Source organism: Lissotriton vulgaris, chromosome 7 (assembly GCF_964263255.1).
Source record: "Lissotriton vulgaris chromosome 7, aLisVul1.2, whole genome shotgun sequence".
Taxonomy (NCBI): Eukaryota; Metazoa; Chordata; class Amphibia; order Caudata; family Salamandridae; genus Lissotriton; species Lissotriton vulgaris.
The window spans coordinates 748,163,064-748,187,237 of record NC_141695.1 but is presented as its reverse complement, the minus strand read 5'-3'; the positions used below and the strand labels follow the sequence as shown (position 1 = coordinate 748,187,237).

The 24,174-nt window shown below is 41.3% G+C and overlaps 1 protein-coding gene across 1 annotated transcript in view; it reads right to left on the bottom strand.

Annotated features, from left to right (window-relative positions):
- The window catches only part of LOC147702357 (uncharacterized), a 109,432-nt gene that overhangs the window by 996 nt on the left and 84,262 nt on the right, over nt 1–24,174 (bottom strand). The window lies entirely within an intron of this gene.

Here is a 24,174-nt window from a genome sequence, read left to right as displayed (position 1 = left end):
ACAAACCCACCATAAAACCTTCAACCCAGATCGATGAACATGTCTTAAAGGAAAGGCAGCAACAGATGGGACGGAGATAGGAGTGGTGGGAATGGTGCCATAAAAGATCGGACATGTCCTGCTCTTTGAACTTTATTGCGCCAGCTGCTGAACAAGGAACTGGCTTGGGAGGTTAGCCTCAAGCAACAGGGTCAGCTGTCGTCAGGTCATGCAGAAGTCAGCACAAACCCATGCTAAGGTTATGTCCTTTAAATGCTTGCTCTGCCATGGGGAGAGCCTACTGTAAGGGCAACGAATAACATGGCTGCTATTTACAAGATGAAACCCAAGTGTTCAATGCAAAACCTTCAAATGCACAGTGAATCCATTGGTGTAACATGACGAAAATACTCATGAATAACGCATTCATTATTTGCGGTTCATTGATACCAAATTCATAACAGAATCATGACATTTAAAACACAGGTTCAGAACCCCCAGAACCACAGAGCATCCTTTTGCCCTTACATAGGCAATAACCTATACTCATGCTAAATCCGAGACCATGGCTATATTCATCACTAGCTGGTGTTGATGTAAATACTGTACAAAAGGAATTATCAGTAAACTCTGACCTAACCAGTTCATGTTCAGGTAAAATATGAAGCTCATGTGAAGAAACAGAAAGAGTATGTTGGGAAGTTGGTGCAGACGTCAATTGTGTAGAAGGAAACAAACCAAAATATAGTAGCCAATAAAATACATAAAAGTATTAAAATAGATAGAGCTATACCGCACTTAGAGAACAATATTCTATAGTGTCTGTTTTTCATCTCTTGCTTTTTATCGTCATTCCTCAATACAATCTCCATTTTCTAATGTCGCTCACGCAATCTTGGTAGAGTACATCAGCTGTGATTATTAGCAGGTCATAGGGACACTGCAAGTCCTGCAGGCCTACTGCCACTACTCAGGTCACAAACTGAACCGTTTGTACTCCTACGTGACCCTGCAACTGGCAAATGGTAACCAATCAAAAATCTAACAAAAAACCATAATACAATTCAGCAAGGGAAAAAGAACAACAAAAGGTCAAATGCGTAATACTTGCACAGTCCTAAGCAGACAGCAAATCCTAGAATTTTCTAATAACGTTTTATATTGCTTCCTACGCATTTCAGTAATTCATTAGATGTTTAAGTGAAACAATGGTGTTCCTGATCAATGCTCTCAGATGAGAAGGGATACTCTTCCACAGAGAGTGGACTTTATTCTGCTTTTACTAAACAGAAATACTTTAAAACAATGCCAGCAAAGCAGCAAAAATTATTTTCCAAACTTCAAGTCTATATAAGCTCACAGAAAATACCCAAAGTCCATCAGATCCGCTTCCAGTGTTTTCTTCGCGTTGGGCCTCTTCAAGTCAGGCCTTTCATGAGGAGACAATACTGTTTAGTTGGAGTGCCGCTCGGGGAAAACACTCACAGCTCACTCGAAAGTCTCAGTGTTTCAAAACAATGCACCAGTGTCTCTTCTTGTGGCAGACACTACAAATGATGTGCTGTTTATTGATCAAGGGCACAAAGCATCTCGTGCAGATCCAAGAACTATTTAGCAAGATCAGCAGCATTTTCAGTCTCCAACACTCATCATTTAGTGTCAGAGGACGCTCAAGCTGCTCTCTCCTGGGCACCAGAATGTAGTGCCTTTTTCCAAACGTGAATCCTCGGGTGCACTGCCTTTCCATTGGTGAAAAGCAAGAAGTGTGAATGTGGCCAAGACTCGGGCCAATGGCTCAAGGGAATGTACACTGACAGAGGTTTTCCAGCACATAACAGGTACAGAGCCCAAACAACAAATAAATGAATCAGCTCCTCCTTTCTTCTGCAACGCCTTTCGCAAATCAAATGCCTTGCTTTGGAGGAATCACCGATGTCGCGCTGATGATCGTTGTCCAGCTTCGCGACTTTCTTGTTGCAAGAAGTGTAGAGCCAGGAAATCTGTTCATCTTAGAGCGGTCACTGATGGGGAGTGAGCTTAGTGTTGATCACAGGTCTGCAGGGAATCATTCTTCCTTTGACTCTGGAAGATTCAGCAGGACCCTAGTGATGCAGGATATGTAACACAATTGTTAGTTTCCTTCAAATCAAGCACAAAAAACAGTTCATGTGTTTTAAAAAAAAAGGACTGGCAAGCAGGTGACCTGCAATCTGCAAGGGAGTGACAATGTGTCATGGGCATAAAATACAAGAGCAAAGGCAAAAAGGGCAAAACAGTATCTTTAGAATCTTCAGTTATGTTCTTTTCATTATTCTCTGTCATCTATAGCTACACAGGAATTCTATCAAAATGAATTTCCTCACACAGTGGCATTGTCTAATGGGGTAAATACATGTGTTCCCTCAATGACTAAGCCTAGGTGTTCCTAAATTCCTTATCTAGAACATCTCGAATAGAAAGATAACATCATTCACATTATCAAAGACATGAAGAAAAGTCCCTTTAAAAATGTGCATTAAGTGCACTATGCAATACAAAAGGCTAATGATCAAATGTGAAGACAAAGAACAAACACTAGAAAGTCCTGGTATTTGCATGTTTAGAACACATCTAATCCCACCAAAAATTAAAGCAGCAGGAACACAAGAAAGCTGAAAAATTAAAAATAGACATTGGAACCAGCCTATCACTACCTTGACAGTCAGTCTGAAAAAAAACATTTTACATAACATGGGGGTCCCTATTACATAACTACGGTCTAGAAGTGTACACATAAACAACACACCCATAATAATAAATGGGCTGACTGGTGAAAGGAATATGGGAAAAAGGAAATGGAATTAGAACACAACTAAAACACAACTAAAAATGCCTAATAACTAAACATAATGCGACATTGGTCAGGGGCGGAACAGCAGAGAGAAAAAATGAAACCTGGCTTCCTTTCAAGGGACAAAGCCAAATGCTATTTGGGAAACAAAACCTGATTAAATAACGCCATATAAAAATTAGGTCACCTTGAGTCACAGATCTATAATTCTATCCTTAGGTTCAATCAAGGATATATAACAATTTAGGGCTGCCTATTCCTTTAATAGAATGAGCAGTAAGTAACATCAGGTGATACACTTTGAACCCGTTATATTTGTTTAGTTTTTTTTTTCAATACAGCCAAATGTATAACCAAAGGTAGGCATGCACTGGTAAAAGTGCTGCCATCCTTCCTCACAGTATGCAAACCATATCTGTGAAATTTATCATTATACCAAATTCATCCAATAATTGTGTAGTGGTACGTATCGTCATACGGACAACTTCAGAACACAGGAGAACTTGTGATGGTAACAACAAAACATACAACAAAATGCAGCACCATGGCATGTGTTTTTTATGCACTTTAAACCTGCAGCCAAAAACCCAATATTTGGGCCTGTCTAAATTGTCAGGTCAAAAACTCCATACAAACTCTATACCCAGCGTTTGACATTTGAGCACAACGCAGTTGTAGATCAATTGTCAAAATATAATATGTCATGACAGCTGTAAATACCTCAAACAGAAACATGTACATTTTTTTTCTGTTAAAGAAATGACGCAAAAACACATCTTTTGTCAATTAGCCAAACTCACGTGTCTTCTCTTCTTAAGAACAATCCATGAAAAATCTGTTGGCAAAAACAGAAAAATACACAACACAAAAACATTGTACCATACACAAAAAATAACTGTTTATTACTTAACTGTTAATGAGCAAATCCGTATTGAACGTAGGCCTGTAATCTATAACCTTCAAAATGTGTGAAAAAGGCTGCATGTTATTTTTATCTAAAACTGGATGCATCATTTCGTTTTCTGCAAAATAAAACACAGCTAGCAAACATTGTAGCAGTCCTGCCAAGCATTTAACACGATGTTTAAAGAAACCCCTTTTCATCTCCCCATTTAAATCAAGGTCCTTCATGTTACCTCACTTTTAGCAGCCCGTGCAGAGAGGTCATTCTGCATTCCTCGGAAACAAAGGCCTAATTAAAAGGCTGTAAATGGCAACACATGAGGGGCCTTCTCCATAATTTATGGGGAAACACTTAAAAGAGAACATCTCAGCGAGCGCGCTGAGCCAGCTGTTGCAAATTCTCCCAGCCCCCAGCTTCTGCCACAGTGGAGCTGACAAAGCCAGTAGGCTGGATCTAATCAACAATAATTCAAGCTATTTTTAAAAAAAATAATTTCTCTTTTTAGGCGCTAAAATTATCACTATTCCCATATTATTAGACTACATTCACTGTCAATTTGTCTCAAAAGCTAAAGACACACAGACCAGTTTTTTAGAGTAATTTACTTGTTGCAATCCTATGGCACACACTTCATCAGTGTTAAATAAGCAAACTGTCCGTAGGCCTAGCTTGAAAGTAGAACCTCCAATCCTGATATTAAAACAAGCCTGTGTACTGGCACATTAACCCACTGAATCACAAGAAAGCACAACCTTATATCAAAACCTAAATGCATGCATTTGCTTAAGGCTGAGACACTTTAAGGAAAGCAAAAATGCAGTTTAAACAGTGAATTTACTCAAAATCGACTTTCTGATTTTGGGCATTACAAAATGAATATTTTACAATTTTCTTGCAGAATATGGATTACTAGAAAGTCTATTACATAATCCAAGAGTCAGGTATCTGAAAATAATAATGTATACGTTATAAAAATGAGCTTGCTTGCGCCTATGGCAAGCGAATTTATACACATGTATTCTTGTCATTTTAGTGATGCAACATAACGCAAATCACATTTTAATGCTAAGAGGTCATAGCATGAGTGTTAAGCTTTATGAATATTAAAAAACGATTTTGGTAGCACTAATTTTTATGAATTATTTTTCCATAATTAATAATTTTTGTCTTCTAATAAAACCCAATTATTTCTGTTTGTGATTGTTTTACATATAAGAGCCCGCTACATCCCTTGCCTCTTATTGAGATGCATTAACTCACAAACCTGAGCGCATATGCCTAATTTAAAAAGCGTCACATTCTGCGTCAATTTTAGGGCCTCTGTCATGTAAAAGGGCCGTCATGCAAAATTCCACCCGTGTTGAACTACAAAAAAATTGCTGGCTGAAGAAACATTCCTATGCAAATATACTGCAGCTAAAAACGTTTTGCCTGTGAACATTTAATACAGTGCATTTAAGTGAAAACGCTGTAAATGCATTTATTTCTGAAAAAACATGTAATTTCGTTTTTGGCTGGGGCCTTATTTAAATCCATTAAATGTGAACCACACACATTGAGCACATTTCAGACATAAACAGAAAGTGTTGAAAACATTTAGGACACACAATACAGCGCTCTCCAACCATTTCTTGTAAATCGCGTCGTCGCAATGTACAACAAAACTCACAAACAAAATAGACATGTAAACACACATTTTAACCACGCATTCAAACACACATTTAAACCCACAAATCAACACTCAGAACGGAAACAGGACAGTCCGGACTATACGTAGCTGTAAGTCATATTTACAAGAAACACTGCTCAACAGTGTAAAAACCAAAAATACGCTCAATTCACTAGCTGCAGCTGGCAGAACACCAAAAATCATTCTGCATATCCATTCATAAAATTAGACAGAGTAAAGCATCCTTGTTATGTATTGTGTCATATTTTAGTTCCCTGCGGATACAAAAATCACCAAGGAAGAAATATGTTTGTAAATCTAACCTATTTAGATAAGCCGGCTAATTCAAACAAATACAAAGTTGGCCAATACAAAGCTCCAAATTCGCTAAGATCAGGCATCTTATAGCTCACTAATCCAGCATCAAACTTCAAGGGTTACGGGATTTACCAAGTCCCTGCAAAGAACAAATACCCTCGGTTTTTGGCGTCTGCAGGCGTCAAATAACACAACAAAGAATCAAGTACTAAGAACCACAAATGCAATGGAACCATGCAACAACAAAAACGCTAGCAAAGTGTCACCGACAAAAACACTAGCAAAGCGTCAACAACAAAAACACTCGCAAAGGTGCATACGACAAAAGCACCAGCAAAGTGTCAACTACTAAGGACTCTGGGAGCGACCCACTTAAATGAAACAACCAAGTTTCAACAACAAAGGCCAAGTTTCAAAGTACAAAGCAAATGTCAAACACATGCCAAGTTCACAAATTTGAAACAAATGTTCCTAAAACGGAACCACAAAGCTAACTGAGAGCGACCCACAAATACTTATCAAAACTGTACCAAACAAATAGGTGTCCAAATTCTAACTGCCAATTTCTAACTGCACTAAGAGTCTCTTTAAAAAACTTACGCCAAAAAGGGTTGCTCAGTCAGGAGTGACATCTTTTGGAGAGTTTTAAGTCAGAAAAATCAAAAATATGCCGGGCCGCAAAGACAGAGAATCCCCCAGAACCTCCGTGCACAGAGTACCTCTTTTAGTAGATTTCTGTCCTGCCTTCCCCAGCAGAATTCTGTTCTCTGAAAAAAATCTCTCCTCCGGGTAGTGACTTCATGATGAGCCCCATGTTGGGCGCCAACTGAAGAAAGTGTATATTTCCAATACTCCTTCTCAGGGTTCTTACCAATAAGTAGTCCATTCAAAAGTGGCAAAGAAATCAACACAGAATCTGAAATATGAAAAGACATCTTTATTATCATTAATTGTGAGGCTCCGTCGCCCAGCCACGCTTAAAGCAACTGGATGAGAGAGTCTGCTGCATGGCCTTCGCACAGGCCTTTTATACAGAATATTCCGCCTTAAGCACACATTCCTGCTTTGAAGTGCATTATGTTGGAGATTCCCAGGACGTGCATACAAAGCATCACTTTCAAGATAAGTCCAGGCTAAAAAAAGGATTGCACACATGCTTGGTTTCCTGTTCAATCAGGCCGGACAAACCCACCATAAAACCTTCAACCCAGATCGATGAACATGTCTTAAAGGAAAGGCAGCAACAGATGGGACGGAGATAGGAGTGGTGGGAATGGTGCCATAAAAGATCGGACATGTCCTGCTCTTTGAACTTTATTGCGCCAGCTGCTGAACAAGGAACTGGCTTGGGAGGTTAGCCTCAAGCAACAGGGTCAGCTGTCGTCAGGTCATGCAGAAGTCAGCACAAACCCATGCTAAGGTTATGTCCTTTAAATGCTTGCTCTGCCATGGGGAGAGCCTACTGTAAGGGCAACGAATAACATGGCTGCTATTTACAAGATGAAACCCAAGTGTTCAATGCAAAACCTTCAAATGCACAGTGAATCCATTGGTGTAACATGACGAAAATACTCATGAATAACGCATTCATTATTTGCGGTTCACTGATACCAAATTCATAACAGAATCATGACATTTAAAACACAGGTTCAGAACCCCCAGAACCACACCACTCCACAGGCTTCTCTCTTAACTTCAGAAATTAATTTATAAATGGCACAAGATCACTCCTACTACAAGGTCCATAGACATACCCTCCACTAGGTACATCCCACAAAGGGAAATCTTGAAGCTCCCTTTTCTCCACCTCGAGTAGGAGGCAACTCTCCTGCCGTTCTCTCAGGGGTCTCCCTTTTGGACCATTTAGCCTCCCATTTCTCTAATTCCCTCCAAACCCTAACACTGTGTATCAGTTCTCAAATATACATTTTCATTCCTGCTAGTCTCATATGCTATATGTCCTGAACACTGATAGTGAGCCGATGGCTCTTCTGAAAAGTTATTGTACTTCCATGTCAACCTCATACTTTTGGGGCAAGTCAGACAATTTATCATGAGCTTGTCTTGCCCTTCTAGAAGCATCCTTACTCATGAACAAAAGTTCATTCTATTGATATGTTTCTATTCGATCCACTGCAAATACTCCCTAATCATCTCATCCAATTCTAGTTTTAGCTTCCCAACATCAACCAAATTCACTTTTAATGTATATTGTAGAGTTTCCTGACTCACTTCTCTACTCCCATTTGATGTGGCATTGAGAGATTTAAAAAAATCCTTCAGTTCCTGGGCATGAATAGCAGGACGTTTTTCCGAAGGTTTAGACACCACTTTAGGGGTGCTATTCTGTATGTTTGAAGGTGGTTCCAAAGTAAACAGATTCAAATCTGGTAACCCAGGGAAGGACTTCAAAGGTCCAAATCCACCCTTATGTACAGGTTGAAGGAAGTGACCTGAATAGGGTCACTTGGGTCACTTACAACCACCTCTCAGCCTTCCATACAAATGAAGAGTCAGTCAGACAGTAGAGAACACAAACCAAAGGTATTTATTAAAGGTACATTTGAGTGGAGGCTGGTCTGACCAGCCTCCTTGTATTACTGCAGAGGGACTGACTTGAGCCAGCATGAATATACATCAAATACATCTCAAACCAATGAAAGCACCGCCCAGAATGGAAAATTCCAGGCTCACACAGATAAAACAAAGCGGTAATGTAGGATAAGTTTAAACTCTAAGGCTGGGTACACGCTATCTATAAATTAAAGTCGTCCTGCCTGTGCCTGCAGCTGGGCTGGCGGGAGAAGGCCTCTATCTAGTGGGAAGGATATGTGCTAACAAGGACTATGTGCTCAGTGAGACAGCATCAAACCTTGAGGAAAAAGGAAAAAAACGAAAGTCGACATTGCTCAGCAAGCTAGGGTTAGTTTCAATCATGGTTAAAAATGGCAGCTCAATTTAAAATGGTGCAGCAAATGCTAAATTTACATAGAGTAATATGCAAGCAAAACGAATGCATAACATTTACATTTCAGCAAGGTGGATCCACACTAGCAGCACAAGGAGAACTTGCCTCTATTAGGTTTAACGGAACAAATTCTTCAACTCTTTTTCTCACAGGAGCAACCTCTGGAGTGTGTCATCTCCTCCCGAACCAGGCTTATATATAGAAACCACAGTTCAAATTGTAACAGAAACCTTAAGTGCATCTGGAATAACACAACCTGTGGAGGTCCCTGGAACACATGACCCTGAGTTCCTACCCATCGTTCTTTGATTTACTGCAACAGTTCAAGCTCACGCTCAGTTCTTTCTGCTCAAGAGAAACCCCTATGACATTAGAACTTGTGCTCACTGGTGCAGTGGGCACTCTCATATTTCCTCTAACAGCATCTCCCTCACCATCCCCAGCTCAAGTTTCATTATACGGAGGTGCTCGGTCAAACATCAATGCATCAAAAAGCGATCTCTTGGGTCACTATCACCATTGTCAGTCTTTTTCCCTGCTTTCTTAGTATTGTCTTTCTTTTTTATTCCCAGTCCCTACTCCACCTTCTAATAGTGGATACAATTTCACTCCTTCTATCATGTCTGTCCTCCAGCGTTTCTGCTCTGCATCCAACCTTGCGCTGCATTAGTGTGTACTACCATTTTCACTAGACCATCATATTTTTTCCTTTCTCTCGCATGGACTGCATGTTCCCAAGATTTAAGTGCTTCAAATTGTGTGGGTCTAGCCTATGATTTAATTTCTTTTAATATTCTCCTCAAATTTTCAATGATCCTTACAATAAATGTCCCATATATGGAAACACTAATGCACATTCTTTCTCAGTGATTTTGTGCCATTATTCAAGCAAAATACATGTGTGTAAGCGTTATTTATTGCCATATAATTACCTGCGGTATCTTTCGGTGAAACCTATTACCCATGAGAGGTATTTACACATCTCCTCTCAACAAATCTCGTACAACTTTTAAGCATTTTATTTCCCAATAAGCATGCAAGTATTTCTCAACCCAAATGCAATCTTTTGCTCCCAAATCTCATGCCAAATCATCATCCAATAGCAGTGCGGAATCTTGTGACATAGACAACTAATAACAGAATGGCTTCAAACCAACCTACTTATCTCAGCGAGGCACACTATGACGACAGTCTCACTCCTCTCAGGAGCTCACCCTCCTTCACAAATTCACAAGCGCACTCTCGCATCAACCTGCTTACAGCTAAGCAAATAACAATTGTCTGCTTCTCTAAAAGGAAATCAACATAACGCAGTCACACAAGAGAGAGCAGAACAATACTTCTCAGTCGATGCCAACACGCATACAAATGGAACCTCGACCAGCGGGGTATCACCCTGATCAATGCAGCTTTCCTATGTGCATAGGTCTGCCACACTAATCGTACTTCACTTTTATCCAAGAAAAAGAAATCCCTATGTAGATTGGGCTCGTCGACGATGTCTCACAACAAACCCCACAAAACTTCAGCAGACAAAGCAATAAGGTGTCTCTTACACCTTTAAATCATCCTGGGATCTTAAGCCACATCGAACCCGATAACAACTTTACAACAATAAACATTACATTTACACCACCAACCAAGCATTAGAAGTAATCTCCAAAAGACAACACACAATTCCCACAACACAGCAAGCTAAGCATGAAGCACTTACACACAACCCTATTGCTACTCACTCCTCAGCTATTATAACTCACTCTCAAACCTCTGGAATGTCATTGATTCTTCACGTCACCCCACAGACATCTGAGGCCAGCTGGATCTAAACTACTCTATAATGGGACAATCGCAACCCATCTACTTCAGGTACAAACCATCCTCTGCTACCATCTGAGAATGCTTTGGGCCAATCTTTCAATTTACTTTAAGTCAATGGACCATTGTTGTAGCCTGAGAAGGAAAAGGGGTAAATCACAAGTTCGCATCCCATAAACAGTGTGACCAATGTGACCACACATTGAAAGTCAGAGTCCCTATCTTAAAGTTGAGTTGAAAACGGATTTATTATAAACTCAAAGCCAAGGTAATGTAAATCAATCAAAAAAACATACTGTAGATATATAGGATTATTAAAGGAAGACCAAATCGATGGACAATGTAGGTCCCTAATAGCAACGAACAATTCAAAATCTCCATAATTGCAATACAAAAGATTAAAGATAGAATCTGATGAGTGGACAAATGGATTTGATCCTTTTCCCCATACATGGAAAATATTTGCAGTATCTAGCTATCCCTACACTACACCAAGAGTTAAGGAAACCACATTAATCCAAAAACAAGAAAAGGTGTCAGCTGCAGAACATTTGTAGAAGTTCTGAAAAAAGGATCATGTATAGCATAAAGCTACAAAATCTTAAGTCAGGAGAGGTCTGCACCTCTCAAAGTCTAAAGCATCTGTCAGACTACAAAATAAATTCACTAATAAAAAGCACACAGAAAGTTCGAGACACATGACCTCACATTCTTCGATCTTATTATTTCCATTTCCCATGAAGAGTTCCAGCGCCTGGTATGATACTCCCATTTCCCTGTCTCTGTTTCTGAGGCGTCCTCCCTTCGACAGATATTACCACCTGGAAGAACGCTCCTGTTTTTCTCATTAAATGTAATTGACCTTTCCAGCTCTTCTTCGCCTCACTATCTTCAAAATACAATGTTTATTGACAAACTAAGAATGCTTTGGTCATACATATTGAAAACACCTTTCACATTTAATGTTAAATGTCCCACTGTAGCTCATGCTAACTTTTAAAGTTACTTTAAAAGCATATAAATTGTACAGCACACATATAATCCTGTAAATACATCAGTAACATATAAACATATACATATATATTCTACTTTCACATGTGGATACACTTTTATTAATTAGAACAACTGCCCACGTTATAGGCACAACACCAACACTTTCAAGATTCATTCTTTTCTAACCTTTGGAGAATGCACTGCATTATATGCATTTTACTACAACCCCAGTTTTAGCCTGTAGATGAATTTTGTCGACATCCCAGTTGTCCCTAAAGGAAAAATGGTTAAGGTACACACACCCATTCAGAACACTACATTATTGCACTTTCTATACTAGTGCACAACGTACACTGATTATGATTATTTTATGCGGAAACAAGAGGTCAAAAGTAAAGACATATATGTGGCTATATCAAGATAAAAGAGTAGAGTAAAAATATGCTACTCCAATGGTGAGCCACCATGCCGGCATTGAAAAGCAGATCACCCAATCCAGGTGGAGACACATTGGAATGTGCTGCCACCAATTAATATCAGTTGTTTAGAGGGGCATCTGCTGTCCTATTGGTTACAATCATCCAAAGGCAGAGAACAGTGCTCTTGGCTTACAGCTGATTTGAGTGAAGAATGACTAGCCATGCAGAATTGCGAAAAATGTTCTGAAATGTGTTATTATCACCCAAGATGCGCGGCACTTGGCAGAGTTGTGGCTGGATCATCTGGTCTTGTTTTTTTCTTTTCTTTCTGAAGTCATGCTTGTCTCCTTATAAATGAAGTGCTCCAAAAATCAGGATAGAGAACAAAAAGATAACTGTAAGAAAGACACAAAGTTGACATGGGGCACCTATGAGCATTGCAATCAGGTGGGCAAGAACTTCCATTAAGAATTGCTGTGCAGATTTAGGATGGTCAAGGATTCTACTCTAGTGCCACTGAGGGGTTACCCTGGAGGTTGTGATGGTGGTTTCAGATGCTTGATGGGCAGCTCTGAGGCTGTGAAACAGTAACATCTGTACAAGTGTTGTTAAGGAATAGCATAGCAGGCCAATCATTCTATTCACTTCCCCTCTGTCCATCATCCTCATCTAAGTCATTACTTATGAGGTGCCTGCTACCTCAAGAAGGAAACAAAGCAGGAAGATTCTAAAATGAAAGCCCCACCCACACATACTGGCTGCCATAAAGTGGGCTGACACTTTCAGTCTCCTGTTTTCTTTTCCTGTGATGCCTACAACGCAGATGTGTGAGGTCTTTGCCGGGCTCAGAACACTTTAGGTATTCAGGATAATTTACCGTCACTGCTTGGCTTGGGAGGTATAAGTCTTCATTGTGGTAGCAACATGGTGATGAAGACTGATTTAGAGTCTACTAGCCTGGGCTCTGATTACACTGGTGATAATTTGTGTTGTACCATCAGCCTAGAGTGGTCACCGGAACCGATGGAGGGAGGCATTCTTTTCTGGATATGAGCACTGGGACCTGGTTTACTTCACTTTGATAACTTTATTTCGGTCAAAGACCATAAAAGTGCAATAAAATATATACAAGCACAGAATTAAAATATAAATACATCAGATTAAAAAGTTATTAAACATTGGATATCAAAGGAGTAGTTAAAAATAAAGGCGATGGTCCCTTAGTCCTTATTAATTATTGCGGATCTTCTCCTCCACATACCGACAAGAAACCGGGAAACAGCAAAGATGATGGGAGGGGTAGTGTCATAAGTTAAGACTCTGCAGGCAAAAACACAGTGTCTAAAGCCCAAGTTTTTACAAAGTGGGATGATCCAGGACTTCCGAATTTCACCATATGCTAGACAGAAGAAGAGGATATGTATAATATCTTCCCTGGCATGGTTGCAGGCAGGGCAGTTAGCTTTCGTCGCTTTTGTCCATCTTGAAGTGATTTCCCCGACTGGTAGAGAGCCGTGTCTCAGTTGAATGTATAGCTTTCTTGCCAGTGGAGGTTGCACCTGATCCAGGAACGCCTCCATCCTGAATTCAGCTTTAATTGTCAGGAACTCATTGGACAATCTGCCCAGGGAATTTGAACAATGTAGCAATTTGAGGTTGTATGCTTTTACAGCTGCCACCAGGACAGTCCTTTGAATCCTCAAACAGCTATCCTCCGGTGTATCCCAAAGTTGGGGAAGGCCAATTTGGTAAAAAAGGGACTTAACATGTGCCAGCCATGGTATATTCTTGGTCTTTAACTGCCCCCAAATGGTTTTGAATTCTGCTCTAAACGGTTCCAGCTCCGGGACAGACCAGAGCCTTCTCCAATAGAGCAGAGGTCGAGCTGCCATCAGCTCAGAAATAGGTTCCAGGCCCAGGTCCAGGCGTAGTGGGAGCAGAGACGTACTTTGCGGGAGATCGAACAGATGCCGCATAAAGGAATGTTCCACTTTCGTTAGGTTACATGTGTTAGTGTGTCCCCAGAGTTCTGCAGCATATAAGGCTGCAGACCTAACCTGTATTTTATAAATCTCTAGGGCTGGGGTAACCGGTTTGAAAGATAGGGTGCTGCAAAATCTGCCTATGCCTCCCATTATCTGTGCTAGTCTCAAGGAGGATTTAGAGACTTGCTGGTCCCATGTGAATTGTTTTGTTAAAGTAACTCCCAAGTATGTGAATGTTTTGACTCTCTCAAGGGGAGTTCCGTTCAGTGTGGGGTTGGGGGCGGGTGTGCCTCGGGGGGTTGAAGATCATGAACTTGGTTTTCTCCAAGTTGATCTCCAAACTCCGTGAGGCGCAGAACGATACAAACCCGTCCAAAACCCGCTGAATGCCCGATGATGTCCGCGACAACAGCAGGGTGTCGTCCGCGAACATCAGAGCGGGCACCCTGCCAGTGGCCAAGCGTGGTGCATCATTGTCCTTGACGCAATTGAGTCTGTCTATCAGGCCATTAACATATTGGCTAAAGAGGGTAGGGGCTAATACGCAGCCCTGGCGTACTCCTCGTGTGACAGGGAAACAATCAGATAATTCCCCATTCTTCCCACATCTCACCTGGGCAAAATTTCCAGTGTGGAGCCGGGTTATGGAGTCTAATAAATAGGGAGGGAGACCAAGTTCCTCCAACACCGTCCAGAGCCTCTCCCTCGGGACCAGATCGAATGCGGCCCGCAGGTCCACAAAAACAAGGTAGAGGCTGCCACCCTCTACTCTTGCAGTTTTCCAATATAGGACCTGGAGTCGAAAGATCTGGTCCAAGGTCGAGACCCCTGATCTGAAACCGGCTTGGAGGGTGTTCAAAATTTTGTTTTCCTCCATCCACCCCAGTAGCCTCTCCAGCAGGATTCTGCCCATCAACTTCTGAGTAGTGTCAAGTAGACTGATTGGTCTATAATTTGATGGGGCAAGCGGGCAACCCTTTTTAAAAATTGGAACAATCTCAGCCCCCAGCCAGGTCTCAGGTACCGGGGAGCCTCTTAGGACATCATTAAACAGAACCAACAAGTATGGGGCCCAGATCTTAGGCTGAGATCTAAAAAGATCTCCGGGGAGCTTATCCAGGCCCGGGGCCTTGTTTGGGAGCAATTTCTCGATTGCCAGCTCAACTTCCCTGAGTGTGATGTTATCTGGACAGTAAGTGGGGGCTCCAATAGGAATGTCTGTTTCCACTATTGCAGAATAGGGTCCAAGTCCTCCGGCAGTCTGCACTCATGCGGGGGGTATGGGACCGTGGGGGGCTCGGAAACTCGATTAGAGCCATGGGCTCTACAAGGGGAAGTCCCTAAGCCCGGAGCCCCCTGCAGTCGATACTCGTGCAGGGGGTCCCGGGTACACAGGTACGGGGGTTCGAGATCCCGATTCCCAAGGTCCCCGGCAGTCGATTCACATGCACAAGAAGGCACTTTCACAGTGCTCATGTATGTCCTTTTGTTTTCAGCCATGGAGGACTCACACCATTTTCCTTTCTATTTAAGTAGGTATGATCTATTGTGCACACTGTGTATTTTTCATTCTTGTTTGATATAGTGTTTCGTATGCAGTTTTTTCAGTGAGGATGAGCAAGCATACAGAGAAAATGAGAATGCACCACCCTCTCCCTCGTCTCCCTCTTGGTCATCTCATTTACCTGAGCCTGTCAATCCTCCTCATAAGTGGCACAGAGAATGGGAGAGGACACAGAAGGATTTTACCAAGACTTTGGCAGCCTTCAAATGAGATTTATATATTAATTTGTGAAAAAAAAGCCAGTAATGTTCCTTCTGATTCTGATGACTCAGAGGAGAATGCAGGCCTCCTATAAGTTTGGACCCGAAAGGAAAATATATTTACAAAGACTGCTTACCTGATATATCATCTCATTTTAGAGGCAATATAGGCTTACCTGCTATGGAGAAAGCGGGGAACTCCAATGAGCCCCTTTACTGAGGACATTTCGAAGGTTTTCTGGTGTCTGCTTGCCTATGCACCAGTGTATTCTGGATGTTGTAAAGCAATAGTATATGGATCTATTTAACATTATGCTTTCAAGGTTGTTCTCTCTGGAGACTATGGAGAATGTTTTACTGACAACATTCTTGTGGATTCTTCCGTGGCCAGTCTGGTGGGTCGTTCTATAATGGCAGAAAAGGAAATCCTAAAAGATGTCATGATCAAAAGATTGATCTAAGTATGAAATAGGTCTTGTAGTACTCTCAAATCTTAATGAGTGGTTTATGAAGCATAGTCAGCACAATATTTAATTTTGTATTTCAAAAATGTTTCGTAAGCCACCCATGAAGGGTTCAAGTGATTGCCTCTGCTGAGGACAAGGAGATGCAAAGATCGTGTTTGATGTAGTTCAATCTGTGGAGCATCGATTTGAGCCAGATGCAAATTATATCGTGAGGGTGGGAAAACTGATGCTGCTCAGAAGTATGTATCTGTGAAGATGCCTTTCGAAGGGTCTAGGTTTTTTGGAACTGATCTGGTGGAAAAATGTCATTTAAAAAGAGAAACAGGTGTCTGGTAACAAGAATCAGTGCTCCTGATTTTGCCAAAAAAGTGGATTATCTGTTAAAAGGTTAGAGGTTAACTTCATCAATTTGTGTCAAGGTGGATAAAGATCACCATGGATCAGTGGGTTTTGGAAATAATCAGGAAAGGGGACTCAATAGAATTTCTGTCAGACACTATTACCATTGAGATCATTTATAGTAATAGCTCAGGTTGTCAAGGAAGAGAGAGGGATTTGATGTTTACTATATAGTCTTTCCAGTCCATAATCCACGGATTTTCATCTGGTCATCAATATTAAGAACTTGAACACCTTCATTTAGAACCTTCCATTCAAGATGCAAACATTACAAAGGAGTATTCTGTTAATCCCTCTCAATCACTTCCAGATAACATTGTACTTCATGGGCTCTTATCTGCACATTTCTGTTACAGAATGCCAGCACAAGTTCCTTTGGTTTGCTGTGGGCAATCAATGTTGCCAGTCTCCAGTCCTGAACTTTGGTCTCAAGTCAGCACCAAGCATTTTCACAAAAATGATGGCTCCAGCAGTGCCCCCATCCTCTTCATGCTCCATCATCAGAAGAAACGTCTCAGATCATGGACCATACAAAACTATTCATCATAAATCTAGGACTTCTCCTCAACATTCCATAATGTCAGCTGCAGCTTTCTAAGGATCTGGTGTTCATCAGAGCAGGTTTTAGAACTGAACTAGTAAAGGTATTTTACCAGGGTAAATGGTTGTGTGTCTTCAATCACTCTTGCTAAAACTGTTGTCTGTCGAAGAGGCCCCAGTTGTACTGTACTTAGAGTTCCAGGGTTATATTACAGCATGTGCTCATACAATCAAATTGGTAAGGCTCCATTTGTGATCTCATCTGCTTATCTGCAGTACCTCAGCGGATTCTTGTCACGGAAAGTTCACTCTTTGGACAGGCTAGTTCCATTTCTGTGGAAATCAAGAATTTGTCCAAAGTAGCACTAATATATTAGGATACGCCTTTAGTGTTGAAAACAGATGCCAGTCACCTAGTCCGAGGAGCAACCCTGAACAACAAGACATGTCAGTTCAGATGGTCAACTCTAGAAAGCTGCAAGTCTTCGAATTAGAGACACTTAATGTCAATTTTCAGTGCTTTGAAGTGCTTTCACAATCTGGTAGTTTGCAGAAATGTTCTGATCAAGACAGACAATACTGTTTCATTATGATACATTGGAATGTTGGGAGCTCCATTGAAAACAATGGAGTGCTCTGGGCTTATAATGGCTGGTATAAGCCTGGAGCTCCAACATTCCAATGTTTCTTTGTTCACAGCTCTGGCTGTGAAAAAAGGCTTCAGGAAACCTGAGGGGATTCCATTTCCCTCATGCTCCCAAAAGGCTTTGTTTTTTTGTTAGAACATTCTGTCCTCTAGTGACAGAATGTTCTAATAGCCTTATAGCCCTTCGTAGATGGGCTATACCGCTATTAAAGTCCCTCTCCCTTGTTAAAGGCCCTCGCCTTCGGCTCGGGGCCTTTAACGCTGGAGAGGGCCTTTAATAGCTGGTATAGTCTTCTACGGCGGGCTATAAGGCTATATTAATCATCAAGGAACTACTCAATCCAAGAGTCTCAATCTGGTGGTGAACCAGTTGGGTTCCTGGGCTGTGAAGAATGTGTCAAATCTAGCAGCACTTCATTACAGAGGGACAGATAATGTAATAGCAGACTCTTTGAGAAGGAAGTCCCCTTCATCACAAGATCTATCACTGTCCAAAATGACTTTAAAAAAAAGTATGCAAAAGGTTCATAACACCATTTCTGGATTTGTGTGCCACAAAGAACAATGCCCTGCTGCATAGATTTTGCAACAGGTTCCTAAAGGAGGGAGCATAGTGAGTGCACGTTCTTGTGATAAGGTGGCCCACAAGGCTAGTGTACGCTTTTTCGCCATTTCACCTGATTCAGAGTGTTCTTTCCAAGTTACATGAGAAGAACAATGCAGCATTCACCAGTTTGGAAGTTGGAAGTTTGAACCTGTTAGATGTAGGGCTTTCTCCCAGATTGGTGGAGGTTATTTATGGGCTAAGAAGACATTCCACTTTTAAACTCTGCAGGTCTTTATATAAATGTATTCTCTTCACACTGTCTCTGCTCCATCTTGTCGTTTCCCTTCCTTGGTACAGTTTCTTTTGGAAGTGTTTCATCTTGAACTCTCTCTTTCAAACTGGAGATCTCACTGGTTTGCTTTCAATGTTGGCAGAGAATTTTCTGACCATAAGTCAGAGGTTGGCTGTGTGATAGGTTGTTTAAAAGCGTCCATCAAGTTAAATGTAACTCATGTATTTTCTGTCTGTGCATGAGATGCTCCTTCGGTATTAAGGACTTTTCAGGTTCATAACTATGAACTGTTAAAGGGAGTGGTTCTAATGATTCTATCTTTCCAAGGTTTCTTGTTGGTGGCCATTACTTCTATACACAGGATTGGAGAGGTAGGTGCTCTGATATGTCATCCTCCTTTTATCGGATTTCTAGAGGATGGTGTGATTTTAACCCTGAACCTACTTTCATACCAAATGTTCACTTTGTTTTTCACAAATCTAACGAGATTATACGTCTTTCTTTCTCTCCCCTTCCTTCTCCATCTGAAGAGAAAATGTTTATTACCTTGGATGTTAAAAGAGCTCTCTCAATTTATATTGACAGGTCTCAACTTTACAAGAAAACTGATCACTTATGTATTATGTTTGGTCAGTCTGAAAGGGGTAAGTAGGCAACAACGATGACTTTGAGCAGATGAATAATGCCAACCATTCTTCTGGAATCCCAAGGGAATTGTGGAAATCTTCCTACCAAGTTTCCCAAGTCTATGTGTGATTAATTAGGCCAGTCCTGTCTTTTTCTAAGAATTCTGGAACTTGTAGTCTTATTTACCCTGCATGAACCCATAACTACTAGTCCCAGAATTCTCATCTAAGTAAACAGCAGCATTGAACTAACTAGTTGTGAATAGATGTGAGAAAATTGCAGCTATGCACCTCACGTTAATACCACGCATAGCGGCTGTCAGAATTCAATTTTGATAACGACTTGGTGGAGACAACACCCCTAAAGTGTTTAGTACAGAAAACAAAAGGTTAATAGTGGGTACCCTGCCATGTGCTTCCTCAGTCGTTGCTAGAAAGTAAATAGTCAGTGGTGCTGGAAGTAGTGGTGCAGCAGGTGCTGCAGCACCTCCTCAGTTTGTTAATCATTACTCCTTAAAACTCCTGCCATCTTTATTTGAAATATATAGATTAGATACATATGGTGTTATTCACAAACCTCGGGTGACTTGGGATACAACATAAATAAGGGCAAGGCAAAAAAGGACAAACCTGTCTTGAATGAGTCAGCTTTATAGGGTACATCCCCCTCCCTCTTTTTTAATCTAAGATGGTGAATGATGACTTAAAACATAGAAATAATGTAACAGTAAATGTAACTAAAATATAAATAAATTACTTTTAATTATTTCTATATGTCACTTTTAATAATTATGAATCCATAATTAAAAAATACATGTTTTTATTTTAGATGGGAATTTATTTTTTAATTTAAACTTGAGAAACATATGTTTTACGTAATGTAATATATTTACATTAAAGATTTTTTTATGTAGTCACTAGTGCTGTACCATTTTTTTTGTTTATTTACAAACACTAAAAGATCATGGAAAGAGAAACAAAGAGAGTGGATAGAAAGGGAAAAGGAAAGGCAAAGATAGCAGAAGAGGGAAAAGAGAAGAACGTAGGATAGCAGCAGGGACAGCTCAGTTTTAAACTGCACCAATTGCAGAGCTGAGGCATGGTTATCAGAGCTACTTTAGTGGTGATACAAGTGCTGCAACCCACTAGTAACATTTAATTTGTAGTTCTTGGGTAGACGTAGTACCATCTACTAGGAACCTATAAGTAAATTAAATGAACCACTCAGATGTATAACAATTTTACCATGCCTGAAAGAAAATGCACAAGCACTTTTTCCACGGGCTAGCAGGAATAAAGTGCACAGAGTCCTAAAGCCAACAAAAACAGGTTCATAAAAATTAGGGCAGTGAAGGCAACAATCTGGGGGAAGACTATGCAATAGTTTGGTTATTCCTGACAAGCACATTTTATCTGACCAGTTAGTACTTGTAGACTGCTTTAGCAATAGGTGCCAAGGAGAAGACGGAATTTCTACACCAGGTGGGTTATATCAGTTTATGGTAATGTTTATTAGGTTGTACAATGATCCTGCCACTTATCATTGCATGGTGAGCCATGTTCTTGCAGTGATGGAAGCATTGTGTAGGGCCTGCCTTGCTGATTTTGTGGTGTTTTGCAATTCATGACAGGACCATCTGAGACACCTAGGAGAAGTGTTGGCTAGGATAAAATAGGCAAAACTGACCATCAAGGTGAGCAAGTGTGAGGTGGACAGTCGTCTGTAGTCTACCTTCGCATTGAGCTGAGTAATGGGAGGATTTGCCCATTGGATGCCAAGATTCAGTCAGTGATAGAGTGGGAAGTGCGTATTATGCAGATTGTAGTGGGGGCCTCTTAAGGACTGGATATTATAGGAACGTTGTGGCAAACTATTGAAGTACAGTTGCCCTGTTGACTGTTTTGACCAGCAAGAGGCAGCCCAGAAGATCTGGACTTAGAAGTGTCAAAAGACATTTGAGGAGCTGTAGAAGGTAACTACACTAGGGGTGGGTGTAACTAGCATACCTTGCTGTAGTGTAATTATGTGAAATTGCAGAACAATTATGCAAGATACCGTGAAATTCTACCAGCCATAACCCAACATTTAGCACTATTGTCTTAGTGCAAAATGCACCCTTGAAGCCAAAATAGACCCAAAAATGCACTTTGCTCTGAGAAAATATTGCTAAAAGCCACAGAACACAAACAGCAGCAGCCACTCATGCTCACTAACTAAATTCACCATTCTGGGCTCCTATGGTAGGATTTGTGTGCCAAATTATTTATAACTATGTAAACAGGCATAATCATGTACTTCTCTGTAATTGCATATCAAACAGGTGTTGCAAAATGACTCCAATTACTCTGGCTAATTGAAATTTTGCCCATGCCTAACATGTTCTGAATGCTTCTGACTACAATCAACCTTTCATTGTACATACGTATGCCTCTGATAGGGTAATCAGAGCTGTGTTAGCAGTACTGGATGACAAATGTAGAGAGCATTCGATAGCCTTTATTAGTAGGAGGTTACTACCCAGTGAACACAACTGGATGGCTATTGAGGAGTGCTTTGCCATAGTTTGGGCCAGCATAAATTGGCACAAGGTTTGAAATGCAAACAAATCATGAGTCTTTAAATTGGCTGATCACTATCACTTCAAAGGGCTCTAACTCGCCCACCAAGAACTTCAAAAACTGGAAATGGGTCATAAAAAGGGGAGCTTGAGCCTCCGAAAATTGTCAAACTTGAGCTGTACATCATCGTGGAGAAGCTCAGAAAGACATCTGCCCTGCTTGTAGTGACCAGGACAGGTAACTAAGGTCTGCTAGTCTTCATGTAGGAAGCTGGTTCCTGGTTCTCTGTACAGTGCACTAAATTGAAGTGTTCTATATAGAGAGCTCGGAGAATCCCCAGAGGTACAAGTAGATAATACTAACTCACTACATAGTGTACTTCTTTTTAGTGCACCTTACAGAGAACTGGCTTCCTACATTGGTGGTTCAGCGGTGGAATAGAAGACTTTGCATTTTCTGGAACCACTTTGTTAATAAGTGACAAATGAGTAAATCCCAAAATTGTCTTTAGCTAGTCAATTTTTTTGATTGGTCTATTTTTCAAACAATGTCTAAAAATAAACTGCTAGGGCCTTGGTTAAGTCCCTGAAACTAAGTGGTTAGAAATGGGAAAACATCTGTACTTTAGTTAGGACAAAGTATTTATTTGGTGGTTCATTTTTTTAACTTAATAAAAAAGTTCCAACTTTAGTAAAATAATGCCTAAAACAACAGCCAAGCTCAGAAGCTTGTTCTGACTCTTCACATAAACCTGAGCCATACTCAGTGTAGGGCCATTTGTAAGGGCTATGGTACCAAAACAGGCAAAAGTCCAAAGAAGGACTATCTCAGACAACTGATAAGTTTGAGAAAGATCACCCAGAACTGGTAGCCCAGTCTAAGGAGGATGACCCTGTGAATGATGATGAGACTGGAAGGGAGTCAGTCCACTCAGAATCAGTTGATGGTCCCTCAGAGAAGGACCTCTCTAGCGAAGATCTGTGCATGGGGTAGATGACCTGTCTCACTCTTGCAAGCCTGCGACAGCAAGCTGCTGCACAGGAAAGAGGTGATGTCAGTGGTTTATGGAGTCTTTAGAGGTTCAGGACGACACAACAGGTGACGATTATCGACTCCTTCAAGCAGCAGGCAGGGTTTGATGCCATTTTCTTCTGCAGCAGGGCTCCAGTTTCTCGTCCAGCAGGTCTTCCATGTCCTGGTCTTCTTTTGTCAGTCAAATCTGATGTTCTGGTCTCGTAGAGCCACCTAAATACTGAATTTAGGCGTTTAACAAGAGGAGACATGTAGTAGACAATGGGCTACCTACCTTTCCTGTGGGAAGGGGCACTACCCTAGCCCTGATAGGTTGTTTTTCGCCATCCTAAGATGGTGGAATTTCACATGAGGGGTTCACCTCTCCTGCCCCACCCTAAAGGTGGTGTAGGCTAAGTGAGGACCCTTCTCCTAATCTAAGTAGAGCACCACTTACTAAGAGGACTTACTGGAGTATCTGAAGTTGTGACAATCGTGGTACAGTCTTGTGGAAGGCGACCTGGCACTGGGAACCTGGTGAGCAGGTATCTAGTGCACTTACAGTTCAAAATCACATCATGAATCAAAAAGTGGCGGCTAACCATGTCAAAAGAGGCACTTTCCTACCCTCCCTAACAGGTGAGGGGGCATCACTCAAAGTGAGTCAAGACCACTCGCCCTGGAGCCTTTAGCCCAAACATCTGGCTGCAAGCAGACACTAGAGGACTCTGTAAGGAGAAGAGTGCCTGGAGAGAGCAAAGATCAGTGGGGATCCTGTTGAGTGGATCCCTGAATCAGGGTGTGAAATTTTAGGGTCAGAACTATTGAGCCAGCTGCTACGTTCTGCTGTTTGGGATCCCTTTATGCCAGGTGGTGGCTGCATTGAAAATTGAGGACAGTTGTATTGGTCGGACCCTCATCCTTAATGCTGCTGTTCGACCTTAATATACCAGTTGGGGGGCACAGTTGTGCAGCACTGAGATAAGAAGTTGGCCATTGCCTGTGTAATGTTGTGAGCCGAAGGGCCTTCACCTAGAGTGCACTGTTCATGACCCAATATGCCAAGTTGGGCCATTGCAAAGATAAGGCCATCTCCCTAGTGCAGTGCTGTGACAAGAAAGTGGGCCGACACCCGTATGCAGTGTCGTGATCGCATATGATAGGAGGAGACAATGGTGATGATAACATACGCCTTTCTGGAGCAGTGTACACCAGAGCAGCATACCGGGGTGTGGCACAAAGGAAAAGAGCATTGCTTCACTAACCTGAACTTAGAAGCACCCGATACTGGCCGCTGATATGTCTCATGGTAGAAGGAGCATTGTGGACACCTTTTGCCTAGCCCGTAGCATCCAGACTTATGGTCAGCGCCAGATGACTGATGTGCACCCAGGCCAGTCGAACCACAACTCCAGTGAGAGCTGGTAAGACTGATTTGCGAGC